This window comes from Carcharodon carcharias, chromosome 19 (assembly GCF_017639515.1).
Source record: "Carcharodon carcharias isolate sCarCar2 chromosome 19, sCarCar2.pri, whole genome shotgun sequence".
Taxonomy (NCBI): Eukaryota; Metazoa; Chordata; class Chondrichthyes; order Lamniformes; family Lamnidae; genus Carcharodon; species Carcharodon carcharias.
In genome coordinates, this window is record NC_054485.1 from 82,748,152 (window position 1) to 82,773,667 (window position 25,516).

Genomic DNA, 25,516 nt, shown 5'->3' on the forward strand with positions numbered 1-25,516 from the left:
ACAATGCGAGATTTATCCTGAGTCTATATTGGGACCAATTAGCCAGCATCAGTCTAGAAAATGGATAATCAGATATCTTTCAAGTGAAGAGAGGAGTATTGTTGCCACAATCATTCAGTCTGTACGCAGAACAAATATTCAGCATTAGATGTACTTTAAGGAGTAAAAATTGTAGGCAAGAACATAACCAACTTGCAGTACTCTGACAACACAGTGTCACTTGTCAAATCAGAAACCGTACAAAATATCATACAACAAGTGAAATCTGGAATTTAGAATCTGCAAAAAGATGAAAATAACAGTTGGTAGAAGGAAGACATTATATTTAAGTGGAGGGTGTCACACTGGAACAAGTAGGTAGGTTTGTCTACTTAGGACAAATGATAACAAGATGGTAGATGTGATGCCAAAGTCAGAACAAAGATAGAGATAGCCAGAAGTAATTTTGTGAAGATGGAGGATGTGTTAACAAGAAAACTCAAGCTTGCAATAAAGAAATAAATCATAACATGCTATATTCTATCCACTTTCCTGTATGTGCCAGAAACCTGGGCAATAAATCAAGATCTGTGGAGGAAAATAGAGCCCTTTGAAATGTGGATGCTGAGACATATCCTTAATATTCCATATACAGACCATAAAATAAATGAATCATAGGAAATGTATGGCACAGAAAGAGGCCACTTTACCCACTAAGTCTGCGCCAGCCAAAAAATGAACCACCTGCTTTCCCACTTTCTGGCATTTTGTCCATAGCCCTGCAGTTTATAGGACTTGAGGTGCTTATCCAGAAACCTTTTAATTGAGTTGAACATTTTTGCCTCTGCTACTTCTTCAGGCAGTGAGCTCCAAACCCCTACTACCCTCTAGTTGAAAAAAAAATCCTCATCTCCCTTCTAACTTTTCTACCAATCACTATAGATCAATGCCTCCTAGTCACTGACCTCTCTGCTAAGGTAAGAGGAGTGTGAGAGGAGGACTGTGGGACAGGCAGTCAGTAGCACCTAGAGAGGAGTGCAAGAGGAGGACCCTGGGACAGGGCAGTTAGCAGCACCTAGAGGACAGTGTGAGAGGAGGACCCCGAACCAGGCAGTCAGCAGTACCTAGAGGAGAGTGCGAGAGAAGGACACTGGGACAGCCAGCAGCACCTGGAGGAGAGCAGAAGAGCTATAAAAATAGCGTGAGAAGCAGCAAGAGTTTGAGAGCAACTGGGGAAGTTTGGTGAAGAGGGAGCAGGTGCTCCTTTTCTACCTTTCCTCAGAAAGAAGAGCGGCAGCCTTGGTAAGTAAGACCTGGTGAATAAATTAGGAAAGTGTAATATTTTTAAACATGTTGCTGTACTTGGATTTAATTGAGAAGTGCCAGGAATAAGGGAAATTTAAAGTCAATATAATAAAGTAATATAAATAACCCAAAGTAGAATAGAGCTAACGTAAGGGAAGTAGAGTTAAGACATAGCAAGGCAGCTCAGTCAAGTGGAATGCATGTCCTGTAATACGTATGAAGTCATGGAGGCCACCGGAGTCCTAGATGACCACATGTGCAGGAAATGCCGCCAGCTGCACACATCTGAGCTCTGGGTTTTGGAGCTTGAGTGGTGGCTGAAGGCACTGTAGCACATCCACGAGGCTGAGAGCTACATGGATAGCACATTCAGAGAGGTGGTCACACTGCAGCTTAAGGGCCTGGAGACAGAGAGGGAATGAGTGACCACCAGGCAGTCCAAGAGAAGTAGGCAGGGTCCTGCTCACAAATTGGGTTTCCATTATGGAAGCTGGTGAGGGCACTAGTTCTTCAGAGGAGTGCAGTCAGAGCCAAGTTTATGGCACCACAAGCAGCTCAGCTGTACAGGTGGGTGGAAGAAGAGAGAAAGAGTGAAGGTGATAGGGGATGCATTGGTTAGGGGAGCAGTCAGGTGTTTCTGTGGCCATAGATATTACTTCAGGATGGTAAGTTGCCTTCCTGGTGCCAGTGTCAAGGATGTCACAAAGGGGCTGCAGGACATTCTTCTGGAGGAGGGTAAACAGCCAGAGGTCAGGGTTCATATTGGTACCAATGACTTAGGTAGGAAGTGGGTGTGGTCCTGCAATCAGAATTTAGGGAGCGAGGTAGAAAATTAGCAAGCAAGTAGTAATCTTCAGATTACTCCCAATGCCACATGCCAGTGAGTACAGAAATAGAAGGATAAGGTATATGAATGAGTGGCTGGAAAGATGGTGCAAGAGGGAGGGCTTTAGATTCCTGGGACACTGGGACTGGCTCTGGGGATGATGGCACCGGTACAAGCTGGATAGGTTGCACCTGAAAGGAGCTGGGACTGAGTTCCTTGTGGGGTGTTTTCTGGTGCTGTTGGGTGGGCTTTAAACTAACTGAGCAGGGGTGTGGAAACCAAAAGAAAATATTACTGAGGAATATCAGGGTGCACAAAATACTGGGAGGGACTAGTATAGAGAACAGTAAGTTAATAGGTGAAGTTAGGGTGAGGGAGGAAGTAACACAATCTAAATCAGCGTTACTATGCTTTTATGCAAATGCACGGAGTATAGTAAATAAGATCACAGGTGGAAATATGATGTTGTGGTGATAACAGAGACCTGGCTCAAGAAAGGGTAGAACTGGGTGTTAAATATACCTGGATTCTTGAAAAGATGGGGAAGGAAGGAAAGAAAGAGGGCTGGCAGTGTTGGTTAAGGAGGGCATTGCAGTGCTGGAGAAAGAGGATGTCCCAGAGGGTTCAAGGACAGAATCAATTTGGCTAGAGCTACAGAACAAATAGGGTGCAATTACATTGCTCGGTGTCGTATATAGACCGCCAAATAGTGAGGAGGATGTAGAAGAACAAATCTGCAGGGAAATTATAATGGGTGACTTTAATTACCTGAATGTAGACTGGGACAGTAGTAGTGCATAGGGTGGAGAGGGGCAAAAGTTCCTAGATTGTGTTCAGGAAAATTTTCTACAGCAGTATGTGTCCAACCCAACAAGAAAAGACGCACTGTGGGACCTGGCTATTGGAAATGAGGTGGGCCAAGTAGATCAAGTGTCAGCGGGGGAATATTTAGCAGACTGTGATCATTGTATTGTACATATTAGGATGATGATAGAAAAGGACGATAGGCAATCCAGAGTAAGAATAATTGACTGGACGAGAGCCGACTTCGATGAGGCAAAAACGGAGCTAGGCCGAATAGATCGGAATGAAAGATTGGTGGGATAAACTGTAGCTGAACAACGGGCTACCTTCAAAAAAGAATTGGTCTGGGCACAGTCAAGGTATATTCCATTGAAAGGGAAAGGAGGGCAAACAAATCCAAGCTCCCTGGGTGAAAAAAGGAGATAGATATTAAGATAAAAAAGAAAAAGTGTGCTTATGACAGGTGTCTGGTAGAAAATACAATTGAGAACAAAGAGGAATACAGAGGCTCAGAGGGGAGGTGAAAAAGCATATTATAGAAGCAAAGAGGGATTATGAGAAAAGACTGACAGCCAACATAAAGGGGAATCCGTAAGTCTTCTATAGACATATAAATAGTAAAAGGGTGGTAAAAGGAGGAATGAGGCCAATTAGGGACCTAAAAGAGAATTTACACATGGATGGAGGGGCCATGGCTAAGGTATTAAAATAATACCTTGCATCTGTCTTTACCAAGGAGGTATTGCTATCCAGGCCACAGTGACAGACAAGGAAACTCTGTCACTAGAAGGGTTCAAAATTGATAAGGAGAAATGTTGACTAGACTGTCGGTACTTAAAGTTGACAAGGCACCGGGACAGACGAGATGCTTCGAAGGATATTGAAGGAAGTGAGAGTAGAAATTGTAGGGGCACTGGCCTTAATCTTTCAGTCATCCCTAGACTCAGAGGAGGTACCAGAGGACTGGGGAATTGCAAACGTTACGCCCTTGTTCAAAGAAGGTTGTAAGGATAAGCCCAACAATTACTGACCAGTCAGTTTAACTTCAATGGTGGGAAGGATTCTAGAAACAATTATTCAGGATAGAATTAGTAGTCACATGGAAAAATATGGATTGAGAAGGAAGAGCCGGCATGGATTTCTAAGGGGAAAATCGTGTTTCACTAACTTGCTGGAGTTTTTTGAAGAGGTAACAGAAAAGGTCAATTAAGGTAATGCTGATTTGGTGTACATGGACTTTCAAAAGACATTTGATACAGCGCCACACAACAGATTTGTGAGAAAAGTTATTGCTAATGGAATAAAAGGGACAGTAGCAACGTGGATACCAAATTGGCTGAAAAATACGAGAGTAATGGTCAATGGATATTTTTTGGCTGGAGGAAAGTTTGTAGTGGAGTTCCCCAGGGATCGGTATTGGGACCCTTGCTTTTCCTGGCATATATTAATGATCTAGATCTTGGTGTGCATGGGGATAATTTCAAAGTTTGCAGATGATACGAAGCTTGGGAGTGTTGTAAACTGTGAGGAGTAAATGTAGAACTTCAAAAAGGCGTAGACAAGTTGATAGAGTGGGCAGATATGTGACAGATGAAGTTCGATGCGGAGAAGTGTGAGATGATGCGTTTTGTTAGCAGGAACACGGACAGACAATATAAACTAAGGGGTGAAATTTTGAAGGGGGTGCAGGAGCAGAAAGACCTGGGTGTGTATGTGCACAGGTCATTGAAGATGGCAGGCCAGGTGGAGAGAGCAGTTAATAAAGCATATAGCATGTTGGGCTTTATTAATAGGGGCATAGAGTACAAGAGCAAAGAGGTTATGCTGAATTTATATGACACTTGTTATAGTTGGAGTATTGTGTACAGTTCTGGGCGCCACTTTATAGGAAGAATGTGAATACATTGGAGAGAGTGCAGAGAAGGTGTACAAGAATAGTTCCAAGGATGAGAAACTTCAGTTACGAAGATAGATTGGAGAGTTTGGGACTGTTCTCCTTGGAGAGAAGAAGCTAAGAGGAGATTTGATAGAGATTTTCAAGATCAAGAGTAGGTTGGACAGAGTAGATCGGAAGAAGCTGTTCCTGTTTGTAAAAGGATCAAGAATGAGAAGGCACATATGTAAAATGACTTGCAAAAGAAACAACGTGAGAAAAAACTTTTTCATACAACAAGTGGTTCGGGTCTGAAATGCATTGCCTGCAAGTGTGGTGGAGGCAGGCACAATGGAGGCCTTCAAGAGGACATTAAATGATTATTTGAATAGAAACAACGTGCAGGGGCACAGGGAAAAAAGCAGGGCAATGGCACTCATAATGCTCATTTGGAGAGCCGGTGCAGACACGATGGGCCGAATGGCCTCCTGTGCCATTAAAATTCTGTGATTCTGTAAATAGGCTTGTCCAATCCACTCTATCCAGGCCTCTCACAATTTTGTACATCTCAATCAATGAAGAAGCTCTTGAAATTGCAAGAGCAAAAAGAACTCTAAAAGCTGACATCCAGAAAAGAAAATGTCAGTATTTCAGCCACTTCATAAGAGCTGAAAAGCTACAGAAATCTCTCCTAGAGGGAAAAGTGGAGTGCAGCAGAAAAGGGGATTGACCTAGCAGTGGTTAGATGACGGACGTCAGAGAGTGGTTGCAGACGAGCTACTGAGGATGGGTGACGACGACACAAGACAGAAAAGCGTGACATACCACGACAACAGGGCTCCTGGTAGGAGTGCCTGCAAGCAGGACAGGCTAGGAACGACTGAAAATGTACAGAAAAAAGGCAGAAAACTGCAAATACAACAAATCTGCAATAAAAATGGAAATGCACAAACTGCCATAGATGTGATGATCAGGCCACTGTCAGAGGCAGATGATCTTCCCAACCTTGGGTACAAAATAAACAAAATGCTTGGATGTAACTTTTTTAACACAGGGTACTGGATGCATGGAGGCAGTGATACCCAAATGTAGCAACAAATTGGAGAGGTTTGTCCAAATATCTAATAGCAGGAATGAGTGCTACCTCGGATATGACAGCCGAGAAGCAGATTTTTTTTTTGTCGCACCAGCGTTTACTGAGTTCTGTATCTGTATCTGCTACAAATCTGTATTTGTAGCTATTGTGGCCACGGGATTGGATAACATCAAGTTCTACAAACTTTCTATTGAAACTCAGTTTCTTGCTTGATCAGCTGACGTCTCATGTTAACCTCCCGAACAAATGACGATGAGGCGCACATGGTTTCTTTGATTGGACAGTTCACAGTACTTGGATAGTATATTCCGATACAGGCGCAAAATATCCGAGACTCTTCCACCGGATTCTTATGACTCAAAGAGAAATATTTATTCCGATTGGACACGGTTACATCATCCAACCAACCAGCACAGAGGCGATGAGCAAACAGGAACATTTCCTTGTTTAACGCAATCAACAGTGGACACAGTTCTGGGACCCAGAGATCTTTAGTTCGGAAAGGAAAGGAATTTCCCATAAACTGTTGATCCCTGCCTGTCAAAGGAAGCAACAATGATTGGACTAAAAGTGCTGATCCTTCTATGTGGAGGGGTCTCTGCAGGTGGGTAATGCGATCAAAGAAGGTCACACTGGCCAGACAGGGTACTGACACGTCCACCCCAGTGAGTAATGGGATAGATGAACGACCATGATCATGGTTGTCCCTGCATGTGTGTAAGTGTTGTTTTTGTGGGTTTCATTTCTTTTACTGGGACGGGGTGGGGGGGGGGGGGGGTGGTGGGGGGGGCGGTGGTGGTTGGTGATGGGGGTTAGCATTCCTGAAAGTCCCCTCCACACAGAATGATGTTGTTTCCTTTTGCCCTTTGGTATTTGAAGTTCTTCTGTGGTTATTTGTTTTCCCTGGTGGGGTTTTGGTACCAAACACCACGAACTTAAAGAAGTGATGACTGCAACCAGTCAAGTCCAAACCAGGGGTAACACCATAAGGGTGGCGGTGAGAGGCAGCGGAGGAGGTACACCCATTGACTTTGCCTTCTTCATTAAGGGAATCCTCTTGAAATCCTGTTGATTGAAGCTGCGGACATCTACTGTCTGCAGGATTTCCTCAGTGGTGGATACTTTGATGTGACTTTCAAGAATGCTGCAGCATTCGTGAGGTTCCTGAAGGTTTTTGAAGAGAAGAGAAACCTGCCACAGCTGAGAATCCTCATGTGGATGCTGTTTACTCTGCTGTCACAATGGGACCACTTGGTTATTGGGCACCCCGACATCCCCCATGTTATTGGTGCGCTTACTTTCCTCACCAAGTACGTCGAGAAGGCTGGGAACTGCACCAAGGTCAAGGACTTTTTGGGATTTGGACCAGCAAATGGCAGGTCAAGATTACTCTCAAGATGGATGACCCTCAGCTTCTCTATTGTGGGAGGCCGCAGCTACTTTGTATATGCCGGGCAGCCCAAAGTTTGTCATTCCTGCGGCAAATCTCGTCAGGCAGTGGCCAGCTGCAATGTCATCATCTGCAAGATCCACAGGCAAGAACAACATCAGACAAAGGACTGCAAGGAGACTTGGTGCTAAGGAAAACAATGATGCAGCAGATGGCCAAACATCAGCACTGCCTCCCTGCACTTTCCAATCCTCAGCAGAGCGAATCAATTGAGGAGGAACCAGCAGAGTATCAACCGGGGATTGGCAGCTGGTGAAGAAGACCAAAAAGAAGAATGGGCCAAGAAGGGACCAAGTCACCTCCCAGATGAGTGGCAAGAAGCAACTCTCATCCGACACGAGCTGCTGCTGCTCAGATGAAGAAGGACAAGAGGGACGCCAGAAGAAGCAGCAACACTCTAAGGAGCTGGAGGAGGAGACACCCGAGCTCCAAAACATTGGAGACAATGAAGAAGCCAGCGCACCACAGCTCCATGAAGCCGGGAGCAGTGAAGGATTCAGCGCACCCCAGCTGCAGGAAGCAAGGAGCAGCAACGTCCCTGAGGGGAAATGGATTGGGAGAACAATCCAAGCCTCACTCCTTGCACGAATCCCCCCAATGTCACCTGGGTGGAACATTTCCAATGGGGCAGACCAGCATATTTTCCTCAGCCCTCACAAGGGAGACAATTTGCAAACACTATGGGTGTGCAGAAGCAGACTAAAGGACTGAAACTGTCAAAGAGAACAGGTCTGGTAAGTGAAAAAATGCTTTAAAATGGCGATAAAGATTGTGTGCATAAGCATGTGTAGCATTGAATCTGCTATGCTATGTTTGCGACTTTGGATTGCTTTTCCAAAGTCAAAGCTGTTTCTGCAGGAGTGTGTAATACCGCACCTCAGCTCCGACAGGTAATGATCACGGTGGTGGTCCCATGGACCATCGATCTGGTCAGGAGGAAGCAACTCATGTTCTTCCAGCCTGGGTATTCTGCAGCAGGGAGGCAACTTCATCATCTCTGAATTAAGGACATGTTGGGTAGGCGCCTCCTTATAACAGACGTATTGTACAAGAATGCTCTGCTCTGGTTAATTAACGTGTACGCCTCAGCTCAAAACAGCGGCGGCTGGCCGTCCTTCAGCAGCTTCCACAGTTGCTGGTGACTTCCAGACCGGTCATTCTGTGTGGTGACTTCAACTGCACCACCAATGCATTGGGCAATCTGGAAGGGTCAACAGCACGTCCAGACTCCTGATGGAAACAATGAAAGATGCAAAGCTGCTTGACACCTTCAGCAACTTTGCAGATTGAGCGTGGCATAGATACATCTGGTAGCGGCCAGGCGGGTCCATCTGTTCTAGGATAGACTTCATTTTGTGTCCCGAGCATTCACAGTCAGACCTACCAATGTCAAGCCGGTGTTCTTCTCTGACCACTGCCTCCTTTGGCTGACTGCCATTTACAGGAAGACCTCAGGGTGGCAGAGGGACATGGAGAGTGAATGTGAAACTGTTGACCCAAAAAACATTGAGGAACTCAAGGAGCATTACAAAGGTTTGAGAACAGTGAAACCCCTCTTTGAGTCCCCTATGCACTGGTGGGAAGAAAACAAGGAGAACATCAGAGGTTTTTCGTCTTCAGTGGTGTTGAGAAGGTGAAAACGAGACAGAGGGAAATGTCCCAACTCCAGAAAAACATGCAAAATCTGCTCCAGTTTTAGTCAATGGGGGTAGATGTCAAGGAGAATCTCCAAGAGGTGAAATGCCAGCTAGCCTCTCTCTATTTGCCTCGGAGGTCTCCAAGATTATCTTCTGGTCCAAAGTCTGTTCTGTGGAGCAGGATGTTACGTGCTCGGATTTCTTCTTCCAAAAGCTACAGAGAGAGAGGGCTCTGTGATCAGCAGCCTGAAGGAAGAGGACAGGTCAGCAAGGTCATCGCAGTCTAACATTTTGACGATCAGCAAATCTTTTCATGCTAGATTGTGTAATGTGAAGCCCACAGACAGCATGGCGTCTCAGTCCTTCCTGTCTTCATCATGGAGGTGTTTGACAACAGTACACGGGAGAGGCGGGAGAAACTGCTAACTCTGGATGCGCTGACTAAGGCCTTTAATAAGAGTAAAACCCCTGGAAGCAATGGCTTACTGGCTGAGTTGTGTTCAGCTCTGTGGGACTGGATTGGCCCAGACCTGCTGGACGTGTACAAGAGAATGCTTCTGGCCAGCATCATGTCAGAATCCATGAGGAAAGGCATCATCACTCTCATCTACAAGTGGACGGGGGAGATGGAGGAAATTAGAAATTAGCCACCCATTTCACTGTTGAATGTGGGCTGTAAAATTCTGTCCAAGCTCATCACCAATTGGGCCAAGTCTGCTCTGGAGTTAGCGATCCACCCCGACCAAACCTGTGCTGTACTGGCAGAAAGATCTCTGACAGCCTTGCGCTACTCAGGGATACGATTGCCTATGTACAGGACAGTGGTGTGGACACCTGTCTTATCCTGAATCAGGAGAAAGCTTTTGACAGAATATTGCACACCCACATGATGGATGTGCTCTGCAAAATGGGCTCTCGGTAGGGAATCCGCAATTGGATCCAACTGCTCTACATAAACATCTGTAGTGCAGTTTCAATCAATGGGTGGGAATTGGAAAGCTTTCCAATTAAATCTGGAGTCAGGCAGGGATGCGTCTCTCCCCTGTCCTGTTCATGTGTTGTATAGAACCCTTTGCTGAGTCCATCAGGAAGGATTCGGGCATAAGAGGAGTGATGATCCTAGGCAGTGGAGGCATTCAAGTCAAAACCTCCCTGTACATGAATAAAGTCTGTCTTCTGCGCCATTATCGGTGTGTAGACTGATGAACATCTGCGACTAGTTGGAATTGGCCTTGGGGTCCAAGGTGAATTGCAGCAAGAATGAGGCCATGTTCTTTGGGAACTGGGCTGACTGATCTTTCCTCCCCCTCATGGTCGGAGGTACTGGGGAATGTGCTAAAAGCTGGAAGGAGAGAATAGCTAAGGTCAAACAAAAACTGGTCATGTGGGAGTGATGCTCCCTCTCCATTGCAGGTAGGAACCTGGACATCAGGTGTGAGGCAATCTCAGAATTGCTGTACATTGTGCAGTTCTGGCCCATTCCTCACTCCTGCACTGTGGTGATCCATCCGAGCCATCTTCCGCTTCATCTGAAGGTCAAAAATGGACCATGTTCGCAGGTACAAGATGTACAAACTTCTAAAGGAGGAAAAAAGCATACCCAACACCGCCCTCATTCTCATGGCCATCTTTGTATGTAGCTGCACCAAGCTGTGCCGAAACCCTCAGTACGCAAACACCGAGTGCCAATACTTGCTACCTGTTCCCGGCATTGCGACAGGTGGTTCTGGCCACTTCGCTGTGGAACGCTCCAAATAGTTGGACCATGTCGAAAAGTTTATGCAGAGAAACACCTTTGACCACAGGTTCATCAGGCAGCAGTGTGCATGTAATTTCCTAGAGGCCCTGTGGTTTGAAGAGATAGTGGATCCTGTCAGATGGTCCCCCGAGCAGACTGTCAGAAGTCATTTGGCTGAATGCCTCATCACCAAAACTTCCAAACAAGCATCTAGATGTAGCTTGTCTCACAGTGAGAAAGACTCCCTGTCAGATCCTTCCCTCATGCCAGGAGTCTCACCCCTTCCACAGCTGCCCTTGAGGTGGCTGTGGTGGGGAAGAGACTGTTGTCCACTTCCTTGTGGAATGTGCCTTTGCAAAGAAGGTCGGAGAGAGATGCAGTGGTTTTTGCCGAGGTTCATCCCAAGCACTACTGTGACACAGGACTCTGTGCTCTATAGGCTATTCTTAGGGACGCACACCGAGACAAAGATCAACTGCAATTGGAGAATCATCAACTTGATGAAAGACGCTCTTTGGTCTGTCCAAAGCTTGTTGGACATCCAGTGCTGAGTCTTTTCCTTGACAGAGTGTTGCAAACTGGCAAATTCCGAGGTCCAGGACTACTTGCTGTGGGACTCACTAAAGTTTGGGGTAGCCATCGCAGAGGCGCAATGGGGAAAGGTCGCTGTCTAAGACTCTTCAACCATAGAACACTCAGGGACTGGAAACTGTAAAACCCCTCATGTTTCATGATTCACATTGAATGTATACAGTAAATATTACATGTATCACAATTATACTGAAGCGCCTCAAAGTGCACATGATCTATATAGAAAACTTGAATTTCATTGCATTTTCTGTGATGGCTATTTGAGATGTTTTGTAATGTTCTTTTAGACATTTTATGAATAAAGTATTCTTTTGCAAAAAAAAGGGATCAGAGGGCTTCTCACTACCATTGGAGAGAGGAAGAGGGAGAAACCATGGTCACTTTGAGTGGGACTGTTGGGCAAATTGAGGGACAGATTCATTGGGCTGAGACATAGAGAGAGGAACATTGAAACAGAAGTTAACCATTCAGTCCTTCATGCCTGCTCCACTGTGCAGTTTGATCCTAGCAGATCTGTATTTCAACTTGATTTATACATCTTTGTTCCATATTTTTTGATATTCTTATGTAGCAAAAATCAATGGATCTCTGTGTTTAAAGTGAATGGCCCAGCTCTTATTTTGAGTAGCTCTTGCAGAGAGCCGGCATGGACATGACAGGCTGTATGGCCTCCTTCTGTGCTGTAACCATTCTATGATTTATGTCCACTTTTTTGGTGTCTAAAACATTGAATACTTTAACATTTTAAACCTCTCAATCAGATCACCCCATAAATCTACTAAACTCAAGGGATAATAAGTCAATTTATTCAAACTATCCTCTCACATTAATCCTTTTAGCCCTGGTTTCATCCTGGTCAACATGCACTCCCTCCAAGGCCAAGAAAGCTTTCCTCAGGTGCGGTGTCTAGAAATGAATACAGTTTTCGAGATGGGGTCTAACCATAGTTCTATCCAGCTGGAACATAAGTTCTACCCCTTTTTATTCCAAATCTTGATGAAATGCAACAATGAAGAGTACCCTGAATTTGGAAACGGGACTCCGTCTCCCAACAACTGTGTGGTGTTCACTCCTACCAATGCTGTCATGGACGGATGCATCTGCAGCAGACAGATTAGTGTGGGCGAGGTCAAGTATGTTTTACCCTCACCACCTACTGCAGACCCAGTCGAGCAGCTATGTCCTTTCGGACTCGGCCAGCAGTGATGTTACTGAACCACTTTTGGAGATAGACATTGAATACATTCTGCGCCTTTGCTATCCTCAGTGCTTCCTGATTCATCAGCTGAGGGGGATGGGGTGATCAGCAGTAGGTTTCAGGACAGGACATGCTAAGGAATGGTGATGGTGGTGTCTGGACATTACCTGTAACATATGATTTCATGAGTATAACTATGTCAGGCTCTCCCAATTTTGGCACTAAGCCCCAGATGTTAGTAAGGAGGCTTTTGCAGGCTCAAGAGGGCTAAATTATTTGAGTGGCTGTTGTCATTTTCATTTTACAAGTCAATTCCAATAGGTCCATCCATTTTCATTCCTTGTAGGCTTCGTAGCAATTTGATACAACTGAGTGGCTTGCTAGGCCATTTCAGTATCAGGTCATTGCTGTGTATTTAGTCTGACGTGTAGGCCAGACCAGATAAGGGTATTTTTCCATGGTGGGATTCAAACCCAAAGCATTACCCCAAGTTTATGGATTACTAGCCCAGTGACAATACCACGATGCCACCATCTCCCCTCGCTTATCAAGAGTCTATCTACCTCTGCCTCAAAAATATGCAATTGACGAAGTGAGTTCCAAAGACTCACGACCCTCTGAAAGACAGAAATTTTCCTCGTCCCAGTCTTAAATGGAGACCCCTTATTTTTAAACAGTGACCCCTCATTCTAGATCCTCCCACAAGAGGAAACTTCTTCTCCACATCCACCCTGTCAAGTCCCCACAAGATCTTATATGTTTCAATCAAGTTGACTCTTCTAAACTCCAGTGGATACAAGCCTCGCCTGTCCAGACTTTCCTCATAAGACAACATGCCCAATCCAAGTATTAGTGTAGTACACCTTCTCTGAACTGCTGCCAATGCATTTACATCTTTCCTTAAGTAAAGAGACCAATACTGTACACAGTACTCCAGATGTAGTCTCAAAATGCCCTGCATAACTGAAGCATAACCTCCCTGCTGTTAGATTCAAATCCTCTCACAATAAACAATAACATTCTAAATGCTTTCCTGATTACTTGTACCTGCATACTAACCTTTTGTAATTCATGCACTAGAACAACCAGATCCCTCTGCATTTCAGCACTCTGCAGTTTCCCACAATTTAGATAACATGCTTTTTTATTCCTCCTGCCAAAATGGATAATTTCACATTTTCCCACATTATACTCCATTGGCAGATGTTTGCAAACTCACCTCACCTATCTATATCTTTTTGTAGCCTCCTGATGTCCTCTTCGCAATTTATTTTCCTACCTATCTTTCTGGACTCAATATTGACTCTAGATCATAGCTCTACCTCCATCTTGTTCTATTTGTTTTTTTCTTGTATTTTGTTTTACTGTGTTGGCCCTGTCTTGTCCCTTTCTTTATCCTTTAATGTTACATTCAGATAGTTGCGATGTAGCCATTCATGCCTCATTTGGATATGCTTTTGCTTCTTTACTGTACCCACTGCCACTTTGTTTGGCTGTTGCATCATAAAACCTTTTGTTATTTAACCTCTCCTCCCTTCCACACCATCACAGCCCTTCCCTTTGGTTCTTTCTGCCCCTTGACCCATCTACTGGCTTAAAAACTCTTACATTTCCACCTTTTTTTCAGTCCTGATGAAAATACATCTTGACCTGAAACATTAACTTTGTTTTTCACAGAATCACAGAATCACACAGTGCAGAGGAGGCCCTTTGGCCCATCGTGTCTGCACCAACACATGAGAAACACCTGACCTATCTACCTAACCCCATTTACAGCATGTGGCCCATAGCCTTGAGTGTTATGACGCCCCAAGTCATGCCACTTCACAGATACTGCCTGACCTCCTGAATATGTCCAGCATTTTTGTTTTTATTCCATGAACCTTGTTATTTAGTTTTTGTTTTGTCCACTAGCTTTTCATGACTTCTGAACTTGGATATGAAAGTCTTAATGCTCTCACATTCCTGGCATCTCACTGTGTAGAACATACTCTGATCTATCTTTCTCAGTCCAAACACTCCCACTTGAACTCCATCTGCCACAATTTTGTTTTACCCACTCACTGAATATATGAGTGCCCTTTTGCAACTTTTTTTCACCCATCCACACATCAACTTACTGCCCCTCCTAATTTAGTGTCATCAGCAAAATGATAAATAACTCTCAATTCCTTCAACCAATTTGTTTACAAATGTAGTGAAGAGTTGCAATCCCTGGGGCAGCACGGGTTGCATTCCACCAATCAGAATATTAGCCTGTTTATGCCCAACCTCTGTCTCCTACTTCACAAACTATTTTCAGACCAAAATCAGAAGATTACTCCAATTCCATAAACCCTCATTTTCGCAAACAATCTCTTGTGTGGAATGGTAGCAAATGCCTTCTGGAAATCTTTGTGAATAATGTCCATCAACACTCCCTTATCTTTCATGTCGTTGACCTCCATTTCAACTAAATTGATCAGACCTCAGTTACTTTTTACTCACGCATGGCTCCCTCTGTTCAGCTAATTTTTATTCTTGTGCTCAGCCACTCTGTCATATCAGATTCTAATTGCTTCCTCAATCTGAACATTAAACTGATTCCCTATAACTACAACCTTTCTGTTCTGCTCCTCCTTTTCCATGGTGCTTTGGTCACCAATCCAATAGCCTTCCTCCTTATCCCTGCAGGTAGCAAATAAAACATAACTGTTAGTCAGAACCAGACTCTGTGGTTCTCCCTTCCTAATCTCTATTAGATACCCTAATCTTGATAACTATCAATTGACACTCCTCTTACTGAGCCTGAATATCTCTACTTGGTGTTACTGAGTCAGAAGTAATCTAGACCCCTATCCCTCAGTATGTCAGTGGGTAGGTTACCACAGACCCCCTCCCTTAGTCTGTTAGTGGGACGGTTACCCCAAACCCCTCTCCCTCAGTCTGTAAGTGGATGGGTTACCCCAGGTTCCTCTTCCTATGGGGATTTATATTAAGTATTTGAGGAATTAGATGCTGTATTCAGTCACTCAGTGGGTGATTATTCCCATTGGTCAGTATAGAGACAGGGAGCCTGAATGGGAGAGGGAGGAGTGGGCCACAGACTCAACCTATAGTAGATAGTGTTCAGTGTAATTGGGCTCATGGCTTGGCCTATAACTGATGGTGTTCAGTGTGACTGGGTATTACTTACAGAGGTTGCTAACTTACCTCTCTCTGTGGGGTTGGTGTTTTGAGGTTCATGCCCTGATATCCCTCTCTCTGTGGGGTTGCTGTTTTGGGATTCATTCCCTGATGTCTCTTTTTTGTGTGGGGTTGGTATTTTGGGCCCCATGTCCTGATCTCCATCTCTGTGTTTCAGGCTCTCACACTCTCCGGTATTTCTTTACATCAATGACGCCGATTCCCGGCATCCTGGAGTTTGTGATTGTTGGTTATGTGGACGACATGGAGTTTGTTCTGTATGACAACAATCAGAAGCAGATGATTCCTCGACAGCGCTGAATGGCGGAGAGCAAGCGTCCCGAGTATTGGAAGCAGCAGATACAGACCACACAGGCCTGGGAACAGGCTCTGGGAATCAGCATTCAGAACCTCTTGAGCAGGACCAACCAGACGGGCGGTGAGTCCTCACCCTCCCACTGCACACAGCGCATCCCACAGGTCAGGTCCCGGAATGGGATGACAACCCAAGACTAGGAGAGCAGGGAGTTGGGAGTAGGGGCGTAGGCTATATAGAACCATTGAGCCATAGAAAAGTTAAAGCACAGAAGGAGGCCATTCAGCCTATCTTGTCCATGCCAGGCCGAGGACACCCAGGTGCCCTTTCTAATCCCACCTTCCTGCACCCGGCCCATAGCCCTGCAGCTTACAGCACTTGAGGTGCAGATCCAGGTACTTTTTTTAAAGAGTTTAGAGTTTCTGCCTCTACCACCAACTTGGGCAGCGAATTCCAGACACTCACTACCCTCTGCGCAAAAAGTTCTTCCTCATGTCCCCCCTACACCTTCTGCCACTTATCTTGAATCTATATCCCCTGGTTCTAGAATTCTCCACCAAGGGAAATAATTTTATCCTGTCACACTCTATTTAAACAAAGAACAAAGAACAAAGAAAAGTACAGAACAAAAACAAAAATACCTGGAAAAACTCAGCAGGTCTGGCAGCATCTGCAGAGAGGAGCACAGTTAACATTTTGAGTCCGAATGACCCTTCAACAGAACTAAGTAAAAATAGAAGAGAGGTGAAATATAAGCTGGTTTATGGTGGGGGGTGGGGGTAGGGGTAGGGGTGGGGGTGGGGTGGGGTGGGGGCTGCAGTGGTGGCGCTGGGTGGGACAAGAAGAGTTGGATAGAGGGCCAGTGGAGATAACCAAAAGATGTCACAGACAAAAAGACAAAGAGATGTTGAAGATGGTGATATTATCTAAAGGAATGTGCTAATTAAGGGTAGAAAGCAGGACGAGCAAGGTACAGATAGCCCTAGTTGGGGTGGGGTGGGGTGAAGGAATCAAAAAAGGCTAAAAGGTAGAGATAAAACGATGGTTGGAAATAGATTTAAATATAATAGAAGTAGGTGAGAAAAGAAAAATCTATATAAATTATTGGGAAAAAAAGTGGGGGGGGGAAGTACAACACAGGAACAGGCCCTTCAGCCCTCCAAGCCTGCGCCGATCATATTGCCCGTCAACTAAAACATTTTGCACTTCCGGGGTCCGTATGCCTCTATTCCCATCCTGTTCATGTATTAGTTAAGCTGCCCTTCAAATACCACTATCGTACCTGCTTCCACCACCTCCTCTGGCAGTGAGTTCCAGACACTCACTGCTCTCTGCCTAAAAAAATTTGCCCCGCACATCTCCTCTATAGTTTTCTCCTCTCACCTTAAATCTATGTCCCCTCGTAATTGACTCTTCCACCCTGGGAAGAAGCTTCTGACTATCTACTCTATCCATGCCACTCATAATTTTGTAAACTTCTATCAAGTCGCCCTTCAATCTCCGTCGCTCTAGTGAGAACAATCCGAGTTTCTCCAACCTCTCCTCATAGCTAATAATCTCCAGACCAGGCAGCATCCTGGTAAACCTCCTCTGCACCCTCTCCAATGCCTCCATATCCTTCTGGTACTGTGGCAACCAGAATTGCAGGCAATATTCCAAGTGTGGCCTAACCAAGGTTCTATACAGGTGCAGCATGACTTCCTAGCTTTTATACTCAATACCCCTGCCAATGAAGGCAAGCATGCCTTCCTGACTACCTTATCCACCTGCGTTGCCACTTTCAGTGACCTGTGGACCTATACACCCAGATCCCTCTGCCCATCAATGCACTTAAGGGTTCTGCCATTTATTGTATAATTCCTGCCTGTATTAGACCTTCCAAAATGTATTACGTTGCATTTGTCCAGATTAAACTCCATCTGCCATTTCTCCACCCAGGTCTCCAACCGATCCATATCCCATTGTATCCTCTGACAATCCTCTTCACTATCTGCAACTCCTCCAACCTTAGTGTCGTCTGCAAACTTATTAATTAGCCCAGTTACATTTTCCTCCAAATCATTTATGTATACTTCAAATAGCAAAGGTCCCAACACTGATCCCTGCAGAACTCCACTAGTCACAGCTCTTCATTCAGAAAAGCACCCTTCCACTGCAACCCTATGTCTTCTATGACCAAGCCAACTCTGTATCCATCTTGCCAGCTCACCTCTGATCCCGTGCAACTTTACCTTGTGTACCAGTCTGCCATGAGGGACCCTGTCAAAGGCCTTCCTGAAATCCATCTATATAACATCCACTGCCCTTCCATTGTCGATCATCTTTGTCACTTCCTCGAAAAACTCGATCAAGTTAGTGAGACATGACCACCCTTCACAAAACCATGCTGCCTCTCACTAATGCGCCCATTTGCTTCCAAATGGTAGTAAATCCTGTCACGAAGTATCTTCTCCAATAATTTCCCTACCACTGGTGTAAGGCTCACTGGCCTGTAATTTCCTGGATTATTCCTGCTCTCCTTCTTAAACAATGGAACAACATTGGCCATTCTGCAGTCCTCTGGGACTTCACCCATAGCTAGTGAGGATACAAAGATTTCTATCAAGGCACCAGCAATCTCCTCCCTTGCCTCCCTCAGTACTCTGGGGTAGATCTCATCTGGCCCTGGGGACTTATCCACCTTAACATTCCTCAAGACGCCTAACACCTGCACTTTTTTGATCTCAACATGATCCAGGCTATCTACACATTCTTCCCTAGACAAATCAATCACTAGGTCCTTCTCTTTGGTGAATACTGATGAGAAGTATTCATTTAGTATCTCTCCCATTTCTTCTGGCTCCACACACAGATTCCCACTCTGTCCCTGAGTGGGCCTACCCTTTCCCTGGCAACCCTCTTGCGTTTTACAAATGTATAAAAGGCCTTGGGATTTTCCTTAATCCTGGTTGCCAGTGACTTTTCATGACCCCTTTTAGCCCTCCTGACTCCTTGCTTAAGTTTCTTCTTACTTTCTTTATATTCTCCACGAGCTTCATCTGTTCCCAGTCTTCTAGCCCTCACAAATGCTTCCCTTTTCTTTTTGACTAATGTCACAATATCCTTCGTTATCCATTCCTCATAATTTTGTACACTTCAATCAAGTTACCTCTCAGCCTTCTTTGTACTAAGGAAAATAACTCCAACCTATCCAATCTCTCCTCGTAGCTACACTTTTCTAACCCTGGCAATATTCTTGTAAACCTCTTCTGCACTCTCTCCAGAGCTATTACAACCTTCCTGTAATGTGGTGACCAGAACTGCACAGAATACTCCAGTTGTGGCCTCACCAGTGTTTTATATAATTCCAATATTATATCCTTACTTTTATATTCTATACCTCTGCCAATGAAGGAGAACATTCCATATGCCTTCTTTACAACCTTGTCTACTTGAATTGCTGCCTTCAGGGATCTGTGTACTTGTATGCCAAGATCTCTCACTTCATCTCCCCCTCTTAGTATATTCCCATTTATTGTGTGATCCCTATAACTGTTTGACCTCCCTAAATGTATGACCATACACTTCTCTATGTTAAAATCCATCTACACTTTACCGCCCACTCCACTAACCCATCTATATCGTTTTGGAGATTATGGCTATCCTCTACACTATCCGCTACCCAGCCAATCTTTGTGTCATCTGCAAATTTCCCAATCGTGCCCCCCAGGTTCATGTCCAAATCGTTAATATATAACACAAACCGCAAGGGTCCCAACACCAAGCCCTGTGGAACACCGCTTGAGACAACTTTCCATTTGCAAGGACATTCATTGACCATTACCCTTTGTTTCCTGTTACAAATCCAACCTTTATCCAGTTTGCCACGTTACCCTAAATCCCATGGGCTTTTACTTTCCTGACCAATCTGCCATGTGGGACCTTGTCAAATGCCTTGCTAAAATCCATGTACTCAACATCCACTGCACTACCTTCATCAACCCTTCTTGTCACTTCCTCAAAGAATCCAATCAAATTTGTGAGGCAAGGCCTTCCTTTAACAAATCCATGCTGACCATCCCGGACTAGTCTGTGCCTTTCCACATGATTGTTAATCCTACGTCTCAGGATTGATTCTCCTAATTTGCTCACCACCGATGTAAGACTAACTGTCCTATAATTGTTTGGCATTTCCTTTGAACCATTTTTAAACAATGGAACAACATTTGCAATTCTATAGTCCTCCAGTACCTCCCCTGTATCTAGTGAAGATTGGAAAATCATCCTCAGAGCATGTCCTATCTCCTCCTTGACTTCTTTCAGCAGCCTCAGAAGCCCTGGTGACTTATCAACTTTCAAGGATTTCAACCCTTTGAGTACTTCTTCTCTCTTTATGACTATCCCATCCAATATCTCACAGTGTTCCTCCTGGACAGCTATATCTACATCCTCCCTTTCCTTTGTAAACCCAGAGACAGCTGTAATTCATGGTGGCCTCTCAGATTGTATTGTAGGTGTGTCTCCAAGCCCTAAGAAACTGCCAGACAATTTTCAGCACTTTCTCCACGTACAGACTGGACTGTGAATCATACAAAATGTTCTTGAGGCGGCTTCATATCGCCACTATGAAGCGGAAGGGAGAGATAAATCGGAAATTTCTGAAATACTCATCAGGTCGGACAAATCTTTCATCTCTGATGAAAGGCCATAACTTGAAAAATTAATGTTCTTTGCATATCCACGATGCTGTCGCAGTGAATGTGCATTTCCATCATCTGTAATGGTTCAATTTCGTGTCAATCTGACGAATCTCTGGAGATGTATTTCTACAACGCTCGATAGGATCTCGAACCAAAGACAATTGCAGAACCCTCCGTGCCGACCTGATGCGCTCATCACTGACCGTACACAAAAACGGTATTACGGAAGAAGTGCCTAGTCCCTCGTTTCAATGCAAAACTTTGGAGTGAGGTGGCTTGAGGGGAGTGCAATTATCGGAAAACCCAGCTTGCAGTCTGCAATCAACAGATTCAAAACTGATTTCCGTGATCTTGTGGGAGCCTGACCGAACAGAATAAAGCACTGGGTTATAGCTTTTGTGGCTAGTGACAAAATTTATCGAGATCAGGATTTTTGAGATGTATTATTTTAGCAACTTTCTAGGCAAAGTATTTTTTTCTCCAACTTCGTCAGTACAAATATATACTGGCCACGAAGCGTGTTGGTACAGGTTTTATTCGTGAAAGGATTTATTTCCTGAATAAAAAAAAAGCTGAAGTTGCCATTCAGGCTCCATCTGTCTCTCAGTTTATGCCGAGCTCATTATCTCGCTGTCCCTTTGCATTACTTTGTCTCTATGTCCATCCCTTTGTTTTCCCTCATATGAACTGTTCTCTGTAATTAAACTGCTCCCACTGGGGCTGGCAAATGTAAGCGGGTCTAATGACTGCATAGCATTCCCTTATTAGTCTAGAATTGATGAGAAGGCAGTCATTTTAAACTGATGAATTTTGTTCACATTTCCTATGCAGCCTCATATTGAAAAATCTATCCAGAAGAATAAATGGCTAACAATAAACAATTTTGAGAATGCGCTTAAATGGGAGATAAGTATGATTTCAATTGATTAATATTTTCTCTAGCGAGAAAACTAGTTCCCTTTCCCGACGATAAGAGAAGCAGAACAATCCGCATGCTGGAAATCGTTGATGAAAAAAGAGAAGATGTTGGAAAAATACCACTTGGAGGAAGACTTCGCATAGTTTACACTCCTTCCCCGTTTTACTAGAGCACAATTTTCCATTTCCATCCCAATGACATGTGCTACCTGCATGTTAACTTACCGTGATACATGAAAGGCGACACCTAAATCCCTCTGCCCCAAAGCATTCTGTTGTCTTTCTTACCTTAAATGATATTCTCTTTTTTAATCCCCTTAGAAAACTGGGCGATCTCACATTTTGCCACAATATACTGCCAGTTATTAGCCCATTTACTTGACCAACTGCCCACATATCTCTTCATGTGGCTGGACATCAGCTATTTTGTTATGCCTCTGTGAAGTTTCTCTGGGTGTTTTTTTTTATGTTAAAGGCCATTATTGTGGGGAAATACAACTGGTGCTAAGATGCCTCCTCTATTGTTCCCGAACTCTAACCAATTAGACTCTCCCCTTGAATCATCGAGTATGCCATCCTGTCCAGTGCTGTAACAGTATATTTCATCAATACCCTGACTCCCTCTTTCCTTACCCTAGCAAGGGTACCTTCTAACTCCATTCATTCTCGTTCCGACAGCCTATTCTGAAACTGGTCTGGCATCAATTGCTCATACAGGTAAACAGAAATGACTTTATCTGCAGGCAAGCAATAACCTGCAAATATTTTGTTCATTTAACGTAGGTAAACATGCCAGAATGCTTCAGAGGCCTCTAATCCAAATAATACTGAACGTTTCTAACCAGCAAATGCTCTCCACAGGCCGTCCGTCACATTCCAGACTCCAATCGAATTCAGCCTCGGGCATGGCTTTGGTACAATTGCTTCTGAATGAGCAACACCTTTGGCAATTCATTGGTCTCTCCTTATGTGTCCCCTGATGGGACATTCTGACTCTTTCCAGGACCTTCAAAATGGACCAATCATGGTTTGATTGTTGTTCTGGTTGTTGCCGTCGCTCTTATTGTTCTGGATATTGGTGCAGATTTGTGGCAGAGGGGGTACGAAAATAGGATGGGGCCTGTTACTCTTGGGTTGATGGCTACTAATCTTACAGAACAATCGTCAGGATATCAGCGAATTCTCCAAGGTACTTGGAAAACTGGAAAACTGTCCAGTAACGCCCAGGCAATGAGATGTCTGGGAGCCGTGTGGGGACAAAAGGGATAGTGGGGTTGGAGCGGCTGGTGGGTTCGTTGGGCAGGGTGGAGGGCGTGGTGGGGAGGGTGGGGTGGGGTGCAGTTGATGCAGGAGGTAGGTGGGCGTGGGCGAAAGAAATGTGGGAACCGTAGACCCGATGGGGAGTTAGAGGATGGAATATAAGGAAATATGTTGCCCGATGTCTCTCTCAGTGAACAGCAAGAGCCTCCTGTGAGTAAGCTCAGTTAAATCTGGTTATCCCCCCCGTGAGCTTGTGCGGGTGACACGGGGATGGCAGTTGATTGCTGTCACTTGTAGGAATGGAGAAAAAACCTGGTTACAGCCCAGAAAATCGCAAATATGCAAACTGTAGCTGGGTGGGGCATGTGCTCATTAGTGGGGATTTTTCTGTCTGTCTCTGCCGCTGTATCTTATAGTCCCCCATCCACCACCCACCCCCCGCCACCCCGCCCCCACTCCCTGCAGATACACATATATAGAAAACATTCACCATCTTGTAAAATGTACGTGTGTCAGAAAACTATCCTTTCCACAGCTTTGAAAGAGAAGAAAAGAATCGTTCTCAAACTCATCAGTCCCGGCCTGAGCCGCAGCATTACAGATTAGGGTTTATAAACGCTGAACAATCACCACGGTAGTCTACAAACAAGAGTAAATCTTGACGCAGATTGCCGAGAAGAAGTGAGCCGAGTTTCATCACTGGCTTGTTGCAATTTCACTTGGCAGTTATATAGATTTCTCACTCAGGGAAAGCGAGGTCCATGACCCAGTCTGTAAAATACACAAGCTGCCTGGCAGGCGGCTGACGTTATTGGAAATAGGTTGTCGAGATTGAACAAATGAAACGATTGATTGTTGAAATAAAATGACTGATGGGAAATTGTGCTGAGGGATGCACTAAAGCTTTGGGCAGCGACTGCAGAGGCTCACTGGAAAAGGCTAGTGTCTTGGCCTTTCAGACCATAGTAGAATACCGAGGTGGTGGAACTATGTAAACTCCTGGACTTCATACGCCAGGCAATATAACAGTATTTGTAAGTGCGTTGAGGCTTCGCATTTTGTCACCGGAATAAATCGAAATATATTGCGCTTTATGTAATACGGCTTGAAATATCGCATGTACTTCAACACATGTTAAGAACTAAGTATATTTCTAGCCCCAAAATTGAGAAATGGCTTTGTCCCGATGGGCGTGGTCACGTCAGAATTTACAGGATTCAAAGGAAGTTGGAACTCACTTTTACACAAATGTTTAATCTCTCCAGCACAAATAAAATCAGGATTTGAGCCTCCAGGCCCTTTGACTTCTTTGACGTGCTACAAGGCGGCTGCCTAGCATAGAGAGCTTCCAACCAAAGGAGTATTTCATTGTGCTCCAGGCTTTTATAATTTACCGCAAATATACAAGGTAACCGTAGGAGAAAAAATTGGATCAGGTATCAGTCGGAAAGCTTGAGGGGACACTAACCATTGAAAAACCAGGTTTTGGTTTGCTTTGAAAAGGCACAAAGAATAATCTAGGGTAGAAATGCGGGAGAACCAACTTTAAAGGGGGAAGGATGGATCTGCGGTGGCATTTTGTACATTGATTTCTTTCCCCCTGTATATGGTATGGATACTCATAAATCATCTTGGTGGGAACTTTACTGGTGAACATCAGGGCTGACAATATTTGGGGCAACACAAGCCAAAATAAAATCAAAATACAGTGAATGCTGAAAATCTAAAATAAAAACAGCAAATGCTGTACATAGAAAAACTTAAGTTGTCCGGCAGTATTTGTGGAGAGAGAAACAGAGTTAACGTTTCGAGTCCAATATGACTCTTCGGAACTGGAGAGAGGTAGAAATATGATGATTTCACGCTGTTGCATGAAGCGGGAGGGGCAGGTGAAGCAAAACAGAACGGCAGGACTGGCTTGGTGTGGGGGCCAGGAGAGTTTAAAATACCAAGGTGTCATGGAATACAAGGCAAAGGGTGTAATAATCATACTATAACGATGAAAGCTTTGGCAGAGATTAGGTGCTAACAGCAGAATGATTGTGAGCGAAGCAAAATAGCAGAATGTTCTAAAAGCAGAAAAAGGATGAGAGCGGCCTGAAAGCAAAAACAAAACATGAGAACGAGATACGAACGCGCTGAGTTTTTCCAGTATTTTTCTGTTCTTATAATAGGTGGATTGGAGAAGCAGAATGTAATTCATATTAAGAGAGAATAAAGAATGCTGCTGGAGAGAGGGATCTGGGTGTCCTGGCCCATGTGTCAGAGAAATTTCGCATGCAAATAGGGGAAGGAACTTAAGGAGATATGGAAAATTGGCCTTTATTCCAAAGGCAATGCCTTCCTACAGCTGTGCAGGGGTTATTTAAAGGAGCATATACTGGCACTGAAGACAATTCTGCCAAGGTACACTGGGTTGATTCCGAGGAGGAAGAACTTTCTTCTGAGGGAAGGTTGAACAGTTTGAGCCTGGACTCGATGCAGTTTAGAAAAATGAGACTTGGTTGCCGGTGCAAATTACGCAAGTGTATGGAGTATGATGCTGTGATCGTATAGTGATTAGCACTCTGTGGTGTGGCCGCAGTGTTCCCGGCTCCAAACCGAGTCATGGCAAAGGTTATTTTAGTTATTTTGCTGTGCCATCTCCAAAAAGAATGGACCGAGGAATCCAACAATGATGC